Here is a 12,577-nt window from a genome sequence, read left to right as displayed (position 1 = left end):
TGGGATTACAGGCAATTTTGGCTTCCCGTGAGATGAAATCTACGAATTGGCTGAAGCTTGGAAAGGTGTGAGTCTCTTCTTGCACTTCTGTAACCTTTCTGTTCCACCTTGAAGTAAGCCAATCTGGAAGTTTTGCGAGCATTTTTTGGTTTTCATTGCAGTCATTGAGCACTTCAAGCCCCTTCATTTGCGACATGGCTGTCTTACAGCAGCAAAGGAAGTCAGCAAATGCTTGAAGTTCCATACTGCCTTTAGAGCTTATCTTAGGCCATGCGTCAAGTTTGTCTCTGAAGGCCTTTGCTACGAGGAAGGGATTTCCATACCTCTCTACGAGAACTGTCCATGCTGCATAGTATGCAGACTCTGTGCCAAGCGGGAAGTAGCCTTCTATTGCCTTCCTTGCAGGTCCACTTACATATTTCCTCAGATAATAAGTCTTCTCTTCAGTTGGTATATTTTTCCTGTCAATCAGAGTCTGAAAGGAAATTTTCCAATCATTATATCTGATAGGGTCGCCACTGAATATTGTTGGCTCTGGTACCGGAAGACGACTTGCATTAAGAGACACTGCAAATGCTTTGACCAGATCTTCTGTGTTCACCTCTTGGTGCGGTGTCACATTTCGTGGCGAGGAACACCGTTTCATATGCTGGTCATTGTTTTCAGACTTGACTTCATTTTTATCAGATCTGTGGTGAAGTAGGTTGTATATTTCTTCATCTGAACATTCACTTTGTTCATACACTCGCTGTCGAGCCTTTGCTGCATTCAGCTTTTTTACAGTCTCAAGTCGCTCTACTTCTCTGCGCTTAGCTTCTAGAGCCTTTTGTCTTTGTGCTATTTCTGCTTCTTGCCTTTCAATTTCCTTCATATGGATTTCTTGTTCAAGCAGAACTTGGAGAGCAGCCTCATTTGCTGCAACTTCAGCAGCTGCATCTTGTCTTTTAGCCGAGAGCCGGCTGGAGTGTCTAGAGGAAACCCTCGAATGAGAAGAGAGCTTAGTGTGGTGTGACTTAACACTCATCCTGTCTGAGGCTTCTAACTTAGGCATAGACTCAGTCTCCTTCCATTTTTCATCCCTTCGACTTTTCACATCTGAGGCTACGTATTTAGATGAAGACTCAGTGTCCAAAGTTCCAAAGTTCTTCATCTCTTTGAACCTCCGCATTACTTGGGCTTGGACACTTTCTTACAGATTCGATAATTGTCTTTGTTATGGCTTCACACGTATCCATCCTTCGTCTTGTGTCACTATCTGGAGATTCAATACGTCTCAAGTCATCATAGGCTGCATTCACATCCTTAGAAGCACTCAAAACCTTGGAAACATGTTCTTGTAGCAGATCCTTTGAGCATTGACCATCTATAGCTCCTTTGGCATTCTTAATGACAACCTTCCACTTCTCATAGCGCACACTGAAACGATGTGCAGCCTTCTTTATGTGCTCACCGTACAGTTCTTTGCCCTTTTCCGTCAATGTACGGACTCGTTGGCTCTGTCGTGCTCTTTGTGAGGTAGTAGAAACATCATCAGCTGTGCCTTCAACTGCTTGTAGTTGCTCATCTGCAGAAAGTTGTTCCACATCACCCTTTTCACTGACTTCTGGATTAGCCTCAAACTCTGCCATTGTTGGAGGGGTTTGGGTTTTTTGTGTATCTTACTTAGCCTTAATGTAAAGGTGCAGCAGCTTAAATTTGATTTGTTAGTTGAGGAGCAAATGAATATTAATCTTCATTTACTGTTACAACTTTAAAGCACAGTAATTACTATTACTCCTTAAACATCACTTAACATGTATACTTAACTCACATTACATCTCTTCTCCAAGCCAGTAATACTGTTTCTTACAGCAACTGCTGAAGCCCACCATATGCACGATGCACAGGTTACTCATCACAACATTAACTTAACACTGTATGAATATCAGTCACTTGAACAGCAGAAATGTAAACAATGAGAAGGAAAGAAAAAAGAAGAAATATTTCAGTCCTTTGTTTATTTATAAAAGGAAACTTATCTTAATTAATTTTACAGTCCTTTTACTTTTTATTTCTCTTTCTTGTGGTTAATTATATTGAGTCCTTTAACTGAGGCAACACTTATTTTCGGGGCACCTGAATTTCCTGCGGGGCTGCGTCCTTCATCTACCCGTGCAGAGCGGAGTTCTCACTGTAGCACCCTCAAGGATTGACGTACGCACGATGTAGTTATAAAACAGGGTTTATTCTGGTCTTGGCAACCCGTGAGAACTGCTCACGGACAAAACAATAAAACAAAAACATCACATCAAAATGCGCTCTTGTACATAGTGTCAATCAATCAAAAAAATCCTTAATTACAGAAAATAAACCATTTAAAATACACAAACCTCGTGAGCTGACATCCAGGAAGTGCTAAATAGAGCTTTATGGCCTTATTGCCTTATCTTCCATCTTCTTCGTCAATTATTTTCACTCTTTAAACAATATTTTCTCCATGTGTGGAGCTAACAGTGAGTTGCAGCATGCAGACACCATGTGCGCTAGCAAAAGAAAAGTTGCTGGGTGGAGACCCAAACAGCAAAGCTGTACCCTGCACAGTTCACCACCAGAGGGCACAAAGGAACAAAATCCAGACATACAGCTTAACAAATATCAAATGCAACAAACATCAAATGCAAAAGACCGTTACACATATCTTTGGTCAGGTGATAAGTGATAGCCTCCGTAATGTCTTTGTGCCTGCGGGAGTTCGACGTGTATAGGGAAGCGCTGTATAAGGTTCCCGTTATTGATGTTTGGGTGGTTGACCCGGACGGATTTTCTCCTGTCACTTTCTCGTCATCCCTGACGTGCTCTCCGTTGTTTTTTCCCTGCTAATTTTAGCATCACACGGCACAGCTTCTGTATCACGTGGTATAAGGCTCCGCCCTTGTCATTTGTTGAGTAGGAAGAGTGAGCGCTTGTTTTCATGCAGAGTACGTCCCGGATCAAAATGTGAAGTTTTACAAATCACCACTTCTTTAGTTAATATCATTTCAGTCTCAGACAATCTCGTTTCTCTTACAGAGGTTGAATGCACCTTCTGTGGATGGCGGTACCACACAGTGTGCGTGGACTTCCCCTGCACAGAAGGCAACTACAAATGCTGTGAATGCTAAATAAACAGAAACAAATGATCCCTGTTGTCTTTGCTTGATGATTGGTTTGAGTCTTGACAATCCACATTGCTGGCGTTGCATCTTTCAATGCCAGCAATGGCAGGTATCAGTGCTCAAAGCTTTTGTGTTTGTTTCCAACAAGTTGCCCACCTCGGGAAACAAAAATGTGTTCTTTTACTTGTCAGATGAACATATGAGACACTTTGACTCTTCAGTGCAGTGTGGAGCCTAACAAAGATCTGTTTTGTGTCCCAGCTGATCAGCAGGAGGAGGAGAGTCTGACGGAGCAGCAGAGGAACATTTTCAGCTACTTGGACTCAGCTCAGCCACTACAGAGGAAACAATGAGCTCAACACAGAAGGTGACAGACAGAGCAGGACCATATGACCAAAGATATTTATCACCATATACATTTGAACATTTGCCATAACAATGTAGCTGACGATAGAATTGACACCAGACAAAATACTTTACAGCTGCACAACTTTATTAAAAACCCATCAATGTATTTTGACTGAAACAAGCAGCTGTTGTTTATGTGCATTAAAGTTATATAAAAATGTAACAGTGCAAATGCAAATTCCTCGCTGACAGTTTAACCAAAAGGCGTTTCCAGTGGAAACTGGCCGACACATCCTGAGCATAACCATGTATAATATCCACTAAACTTCAGAAGAGGTTATACAGTCGTGGCCAAAAGGTTTGAGAATTGCATAAATATTGGAACCTGGAGAAGTTGCTGCTTAAGTTTTTATAATAGCATTTTGCCTGCACTCCAGAATGTTATGAGGAGTGATCAGATGAACCGCATCGTCCTTCTTTGCCATGAAAACGAACTTAATCCCCAAAAAGCCTTACCACTGCATTTCATTGCTGTCATCAAAGGACCTGCTGAGACCATTTCAGTGATCGTCTTCTTAACTCAGGTGAGAATGTTGGCGAGCACGAGGCTGGAGATCATCATGGCTGTATCCCGATTCAGGTTCTGCAGCTTTAAAGTCCTCAAGGGCCGCGTACTCAAAGACCGCTAAGGCCGAAGTGCGAGGCTCGTAGGCTCGTGAAATGGGACGTCTAGCCTCCGTCGCGCTGCCCAGGTTGCCTAGCAACCATGATACTAACAGCTGGAAACGTTTCATACAGCTTTGTTTGACAGAAATGAAGGAGAACATATTTAGTTCATTTGTTTCTACATGAGCTCTGTGTGATTTGATGAGTATCTGAGGCTGAGACCACAGGACTGTGAAACATGATTGTTGGGCTTCATTTCTGTGCTGAACAGTCGTTTAAGATTAGCTGTAAATAACAATTAGCTGATGTTGTTCATGAGACTAAAGTCATCTCACTGTGGTAATGTAAATATAATATGGCCAATATTATAGTTATTATATTAATCACTTCACTCACAGACAAGTATCTGTGACAGTGTGTATACAGATGTATCATATATAAGAGACAAATATTGTTCATTTAATATGTTGGTACTAAATTTGGCTCAGTGCTTACATATATGTGTAAAAAGCAAATGTAGGAGCTGTGATAACTGTGTCTGATAGAATGAAGAGTAGACTGATATATGAAATATTCCTTTATTGGGTGAGAAAATCAGACCATGTCATAACTGCTGTAAGTCACACAGAATAGATATCAGAGCCTTAAACAGGCTGACTTCTGCTAAATGGGTCAAACTGGGCAGAAAGTCTACAAACACATAACATCCTTATAGAATATGATGTAACACTATAGATCAACTTAGCTCAGAATATATAAAGCATATAAACAGTTACAGCAATATGATGCAACAAACACAGCAGCTACTGATCCAAAATACTCAAAGCTTCATAGAACTGAAACCAACATTTATTTTTAGCTCCATCCTGCTGCTGATACAGACTTTAGGTTTCTGAACATTAAACTTGTTGCTGCCTTTCATAGTGTGTAACTTGAAGGCCCTGAGTACTTTCTCCCACACTGGAAACACTGGGATGATCACATTATTTGAACATTACCTAATAAGACTGATTCAGCACAGACAGTTATGTTAAACTTTCCTAGCCGTCCTTCACAAACAGGGAACAGTCTGTCTATTCTCTCCATCTGTCAGCTGCTGCTGGCTCTTCCTCCTCCTCTTCCTCACACACTGCTGAGTTTGTCCTGGTGGATCATCAGGGCTGCAAAGCCTCACAGATGATGTGCAGCAGTGGCTCCCTCAGTCTGTCCTCACTCTGGACACTTGCAGTCGTCACACATGGAAATCAAATGTGTGATAAGCTGCAGGATTCAAACACAAGTGTAACTTATAAACACATGTTCATACTTTTATTCCACAATCAGAGAGAAAGAAACAGAGAGAGAGTGCAGGACAGACAGACAGGTGACAGTCTCAGGTGTACACACTGCTACACAACAGCAGCAGAGAAGCAGGATTTAGTGTTTGTGTTATTACGAGTGTAAACAAGAAGAGTTCCAGATGGTGCAGTGGACACATGTGTGACTGCTGTGATTAAAGCATCTTTCTTTCAGCTTAACGAGTGAACCGTCAGCTCGTTCAAACACACGTTAAAGTGCGTTTGGCTCGACACCACCGAACAGAGGCAGCAATATAACACAGCTAACATTAACAGTGCAGTGGATCCTGCTTGTGCCGTGATGTTCAGGACTGCAAACCGAGCAGCATCACTGACTTTCAGCTTGTTGTGTTTGTGGATATATGACTGACTTTAATTATCCACAAAATCATCACATTCTCTGTCAGATTAAGGTCGACTATTGAACGGCGTATATTTTAAAGGCTTTAAAACCAAGTTAACGCTCAAAGTACAAACATCACTAATGTCACATAACTCTGCCGACAAGGCATAGCTATGGCTATGAAATGCTCTTTGTGTATCACTTCTTCATTATGAAAGATGTCATTAATGCACTAGTAATGTCTCATCTGGAGTATTGTTCAATCATTTGGTCAGCAGCTAATAAGACAGATCTTAACAGACTTCAGTTAGTCCAGAATAAGGCGTCCAGATTAGTGTGAAGATGTTCATACTATACTAATATTGATAAAATGCATAATAACCTTTCTTGGCTTCCTGTACAGGCTAAAATATTCTATGGCTTACTTGTAGTTCTAAAGAAAGCAATTCTGTTAAACACACCACATTTATTCTGCTCAGCTGCAGTATCCAGATGAAATACATCATCATATTACACAGTTTTCAACAAGCTGCAATTTAGTAAATGCTCGAGTTAAAAGTAACGTTTTGTTAAACTGTTACATTTAGAGCAACTTTTAAGTGGAATAAGTTGCCTTAAAAAATTAGAGAATTATTCAAAACTTCAATGAAGACTTAAAAGCCGATTTACAGAGCTTTTAGTTGTTGTAAATATTGTAAGACATGATTTGTTTTTGAAATTTGTGTAATGTGCCTCAATGTTATTGATATTATTATTATTATTATTGATTGCTTATATTTGAACAATTGTGAAACCTCACTGTGGATGTAAGAGTGAAATTATGTGGATATCTTGAATCCACTTTATTGTGTAATATTTTATGTGAGTATTTGACGGAAGACGAGCAACATCTGTTGTGGAAGCTAACGGGGTTCCTTTAGAATAAACAAACATAGGATTTATTATCACTGAATAATTCTGTATAAATCTATACAAATTATAGAAATATGTAATAGGAAACAACAAAATAATCTAAATTATAAAATAATGTGTGTGTGTGTGTGTGTGTGTGTGTGTGTGTGTGTGTGTGTGTGTGTGTGTGTGTGTGTGTGTGTGTGTGTGTGTGTGTGTGTGTGTGCATGATTTTAGTGTTTGAACAGTCATGAATTATCTTTAACAGCAGGTTGGATGTAATGTGTTAGAACTACCAGCAGGTGGGGATAAGAGACCTTTAAGGTGTTTGGTGCCACGCTCCACCTTCAGGTTTAAAACTAGTGTTAATGGAGTTTGAAGGTTGAGTTTGTTCCACGACTGCATTTCACTCACTGCCTCTGTTTGTATCTCTGTCACTGCAGGACCAACATGGAGCCAGAAGTCAGCGCTCTCAGGAGGCCGACAAACCTCACAGAAGAAAGGGAGAGAAAAAACACACCTGTGACGAGTGTGGGAAGGGTTTTACTGTGAGGGCTTCACTAAAACAGCATCAGGTCATCCACACTGGAGAGAGACCGTTCAGCTGTGACTTGTGTGGAAAGTCTTTTTCCAGGAAGGGTCACCTAAAAACACACCAACTCATCCACAGTGGAGTTAAAGCGTACAGCTGTGATCAGTGTGGCAGAGCTTTTACTCAAAGTAGGAACTTACAGAGGCATCTAGTTACCCACTCTGGAATTAAGCCATACAGCTGTGACGAGTGTGGGATGGGTTTTACTGTGAGGGCTTCACTAAAACAGCATCAGGTCATCCACACTGGAGAGAGACCGTTCAGCTGTGACTTTTGTGGGAAGTCTTTTTCCTTGAAGGGTTCCCTAAAACAACACCAACTCATCCACAGTGGAGTTAAAGCGTACAGCTGTGATCAGTGTGGCAGAGCTTTTACTCACAGTAGCAACTTACAGAAGCATCTAGTTACCCACTCTGGAATTAAGCCATACAGCTGTGACGAGTGTGGGAAGGGTTTTACTGTGAGGGCTAAACTAAAACAGCATCAGGTCATCCACACTGGAGAGAGACCGTTCAGCTGTGACTTGTGTGGAAAGTCTTTTTCCTTGAAGGATTCCCTAAAAAAACACCAACTCATCCACAGTGGAGTTAAAGCGTACAGCTGTGATCAGTGTGGCAGAGCTTTTACTCACAGTAGCAGCTTACAGAGTCATCTAGTTACCCACTCTGGAATTAAGCCATACAGCTGTGACGAGTGTGGGATGGAGTTTACTCTGAAGGCATCACTAAAACAGCATCAGGTCATCCACACTGGAGAGAGACCGTTCAGCTGTGACTTGTGTGGAAAGTCTTTTTCCTTGAAGCGTTCCCTAAAACAACACCAACTCATCCACAGTGGAGTTAAAGCGTACAGCTGTGATCAGTGTGGCAGAGCTTTTACTCACAGTAGCAGCTTACAGAAGCATCTAGTTACCCACTCTGGAATTAAGGCATACAGCTGTGACATCTGTGGAAAAACTTTCAGCCAGAGAGGGTACCGAAATACACACCTACGCATTCATACCAGACATGATGTGTACTGCTGTGAACAGTGTGGCAAATACTTTACAACAGACGCACACTTACAACAACACATGTTTACCCACACTGAGGAGAGACCTTATCAATGTGACCTGTGTGAGAAGACTTTTAAATCTCCACAGCACCTGAGACGACACCAACAGATCCACACCAGAAAGAGACTCTACAAGTGCAGCTACTGTGAGGTATGTATTTATATTGTTATCTTGTCATTTTAGCCTGACTGTTTGGAACAACTCTGCTCATTAAACTGTGTTAGCATGTTAGCAATTCTACTGCATGGAAAAGCAGCTCTGAGTGATTATTCAGATTTTCCTTTCAGTTATGATTTTAGTATTACTGTAGTATTATGGTGGTAGTATTGTAGTTATTGCAGCCCAGTAAACTGAGTGTGTTAACTGAAACAGTCAAATGTAGTTGGACGTCTGCAGAGATGCTCTTTATTTCAGGCGACGTTCAGGATACAAATGTTGAAGGACTGACTTACACTGTCTTTGTGTCTTTGTTTAGAAGCAGAGCGACACAGATGGATCCAGTTCTCAACCCTGTCATCACTGTGGTGGTGGGAAAGACTTTCATTGTGACCTCTGTGGAAAAACTTTCAGTCGGCAAAAGACCCTAAAAGTACATCAACGTAGACACACTGGAGACAAACTGAAATACTGCAAAGAATGTGGGAGAAGCTTCACCACAACAAGTGAGTTAAAACAACATGAACTGATTCACAGTGGGGTTAAAAAGCACCTCTGTGATCAGTGTGGGTCATCATTCACCACTGCAGGTCAGCTTAAATCACACAAACGAGTCCACACAGGAGAGAAACCACACAAGTGCAGACACTGTGAGAGAAGCTTCTCACGGTCACATAGTCGTAACATTCATGAACGTGGACACATGGAAGGAAACTACAGCTGTGACCAGTGTGACAAGAGCTTCAGGAATCTCAGATCATACTCTGCACACAAACGATCCCACGTTACTAATAAACTGTTTCACTGTTACCAATGTGCCCAAACATTCACCTCATTGTCTGCTCTGTGCAAACATCAGCGCGATCACTCAGGGCTGAAATCACTCCCATCACTGGATCACAGTGAATCTGAAGACACAGAAAGATCCTCTGGTTTCTGTGTCAGACTCAAAAAGCTTGAGATCAGGCTCCACAGAGTTCAGATAGAATCATTTAAACTTGTGTTGAACTGAACTGGTTGCTGGGCTGAACTTCTACATAATACAGATCTACATGGGATCTTCTTTTCTGTTGTTTTACTGAGTCAGTTTTGTCCTTTTTTCTCTGTCCTGGTTTTGCTCGTCTGTAAATGATTGAAACTCAGTCAAATAGTTCATTGTTCTCCAGCAAAACGTTTTGGAAACTCATGTTTAACCTTTAAAACTCTGACATGTTTTAGCACACAAGGCTTCATCGGGGAGTTCACTCATGATTGGACCATGAGAACAAAGGTTTTTAGTTCTTTCAAAGAGAGTTTTGGAGATGTTTGATGTTTCTGTTTTTCTGAAACCACCTGAAAGAAAAACTATTTTTCTTGCTTTATGTAGTGTGGAAGTTTTTAATGTTTCTTCATCTGTGATGTTCTTGAATGTGTTCACGTGAAGATGGTACAAATAAACTGTCCTTTCAGCTTTAGCTCCTAATTTATTCATTATTTATGGATGTAGCACAGCAGCCGTCTCTTGATTAACACATGGAGGGCTCGGGATCTGATGGTGTCGTCTCCCTAATTTGCCCACTCAGTAAATCTCACTCATGGCCAAGAAATTGAAATAAACCTTGTTTCCCTGCTGGATAGTGATCCACTGTAACTCTGCTCCTCCTTCCTGTTTAGGATTTCTGTGGCTGAAGTAAAATTCCCTCCATCCATCACTTATCCCAGCTAACCCAAAGTGAAATAAAGTTTTGCTGGTCTTAAAAAAGCATTACAATAATGGGCATTACCAATGCAAACTGAATGATACAGAAGATGAAAGAAGAGACTTTGATCAGTTAATAAAGCTCATGATCTGGATTCATTGTGGCTGCTACACAGATACTTCTGGGTCACTTCTCTCAGTTAGGAACCTTCCTCACCAAACTGACTGTTGGACCACACCCCTGGTTTCATGAGAAATTGTTTCAGCCATGATTTCTCTTCCTGTATTTCAGAGTAAAGACTGAAGTGACAAATGGAAGCATGTTTAAAAAACACAATGTGAGAGAGACGTTGAGGTCCTTAGAAGTTACCCTGGGTTTTTCTGTCACCCTGCTAGATGTTACACACCTTGTTATTGGACTGATTTCTACTGCTGGACTACTCCTGCGGAGAGTAACAATACTCTTACTAATTAGCTCCCTTTCACACCTTTGGGGATATTTATTTTTGTGTTTGCAGCGCTGTGAGCCAGAACAGCGAGAGAAAAATCTGCAACAGTGACGAGCCGAATGCTTACGTGAATCGCAGCAGATGCACATGTGCTACGCTGAATTAGAGGATATCTTTGCTCTGGATTTCTATTTCTACTTTTTTATTTCTATATGATTCTTCTTGCATCTAAACAAAGATGATTCAATTTGCTAAATGTTGATGGCTCTTCGTGCTCAGGTGTAAATGAGACGTAATATTTGCTCTTGGTTTGGTTCTCCTGTACAGAACCTTGCAGTACAACAGAAACCTAAAAACATTATTTGTAGTTGTTATTCTTAGTTGTTCTGCTGCCTAAATACCACAGGGTCTGATTATGAAGTTATTGAGCTGCACATACTTTACGACCTGCTTAAGTTCGAGGTCACAGCGTCTGTAGAGCAGCTGGAACATAATGAAGTCTACAAGGTTAAAGTTTTCTCTTCAGTTATTGTTCTTTCTGCTGCTTGGTTTGATGGATCTGAGAGCTTTTGTTTTTATTATTGTTATTATAATTATCATTAATATTTTACTCTCTAGAAGCTTTAAAATAGTGTTTGTGTTTGAAAAAATTGATTTAAGAATTGAACAGAAACATCTGTCCTTCTGAAAATCGCCCAAAGGCACGGAGACAAAGTCAAAGGATGCAACCTGTAACTTTCTCTTCCTTCATGTCAGGACCATCATCCATGATTTATATAAAATGCATATAGCAACAGTAGCACTTTAGTTTGGACTTTATGATTTCTGTAACTGGAAAATATTATTTTGTTTAAAGACAGAAGAGACCGCATAGTTGCAACATCAAAGGGAAATATTAATTAATTAGCATCAAGTATATTTGTTGCTTAAGCGTTTGCACTATAACTTAAGTAGGATTATAACTTTTAAGGAAGGAAAGATTTCAGATATTCAGTTCACTGTTTCAGTTATTTTATATGAAATTAAAACATTTACGTTGGTCAAACATGATGCTCTAAATCAAATAAAAGTTTGAAAATAAATGATGTATTTTTAAATGCTGCAACAAATGTTCACAAAAAGTAACTATAATTAAAACCAGTTAAACAAAATCAAATGTTTGAATCATGCTTAACCAAATGCCAGGCTGGAGAGCTGAACCTAAAGTATACGTAGAAAGATTTCAACATCTGAGCAGTTTTTAATGTTTTTATCACATATAAATGTCACAGCAGTGGGTCCTGGCCCAATGCTTTGTGTTTTTGGTTTTCTTTGACTCTTGTTTTTCTTGGTTTTTGTTCTTCTTATTTATCAGGCTCTCAGTAATCTTAGTTCTCCCTCCCTCAGTGTTCATTTCAGCCTGTGTTTAGTTTCTGTTCCCGTGTCCCACGTTTCATCGTTTCATGTCGAGTCAGCCCTGTCTCTCTGTTTCCTGTGTCTCCCCAGTCAGCCCCGCCTCCCTCGGGCACTCATGTGTGATACAGAGTAATAAACCTGACTACATTTGCTACACTCTCTTTATTACCTGTTACTTTAAAATTCATACACTAATTATGTCTGCCCATCTCTCTAATGTGAAGGTCAAAGGTCAACATCCCAGTGACATAAGAATAATCCCAAAGGGGCAAAGGCAGCGGTTAATTTAGCACATTTAGCATTAAGGGTACAGCAAGGATATACTTTTACTTATTGTGGCAGGGGTGTGGTCTCTGGCCTGCTGCAGTGGAGGCTGGTGGCGGGACGTTGGACGGCACAGGTGAGGGTGATGGAGCTCATGACTCTCCCCTTTATAGTGACGGAGGAGACTGGCGTGGGGGAAGCGTGTAGTGGAGGAAGCCGAGGAGAGAGCTGGTTTCTGGCTACAAAGACGGCGTCAAACCAGAAAAGATT

At 40.7% G+C, this 12,577-nt stretch overlaps 1 long non-coding RNA gene across 1 annotated transcript; it reads left to right on the top strand.

Annotated features, from left to right (window-relative positions):
- Positions 1-7,166: 7,166 nt before the first annotated feature.
- On the top strand, positions 7,167-9,975 carry LOC143420793 (uncharacterized). Its single transcript, XR_013100534.1, has 2 exons — positions 7,167-8,515; positions 8,841-9,975. It is a non-coding gene; the product is annotated as an uncharacterized LOC143420793 (long non-coding RNA).
- The last annotated feature ends 2,602 nt before the right edge of the window (positions 9,976-12,577 follow it).

The sequence above is a fragment of the Maylandia zebra genome, linkage group LG2, assembly GCF_041146795.1.
Source record: "Maylandia zebra isolate NMK-2024a linkage group LG2, Mzebra_GT3a, whole genome shotgun sequence".
NCBI classification, from domain to species: Eukaryota; Metazoa; Chordata; class Actinopteri; order Cichliformes; family Cichlidae; genus Maylandia; species Maylandia zebra.
The sequence above is the reverse complement of the archived record's forward strand: the minus strand, read 5'-3'. Positions and strand labels throughout refer to the sequence as shown.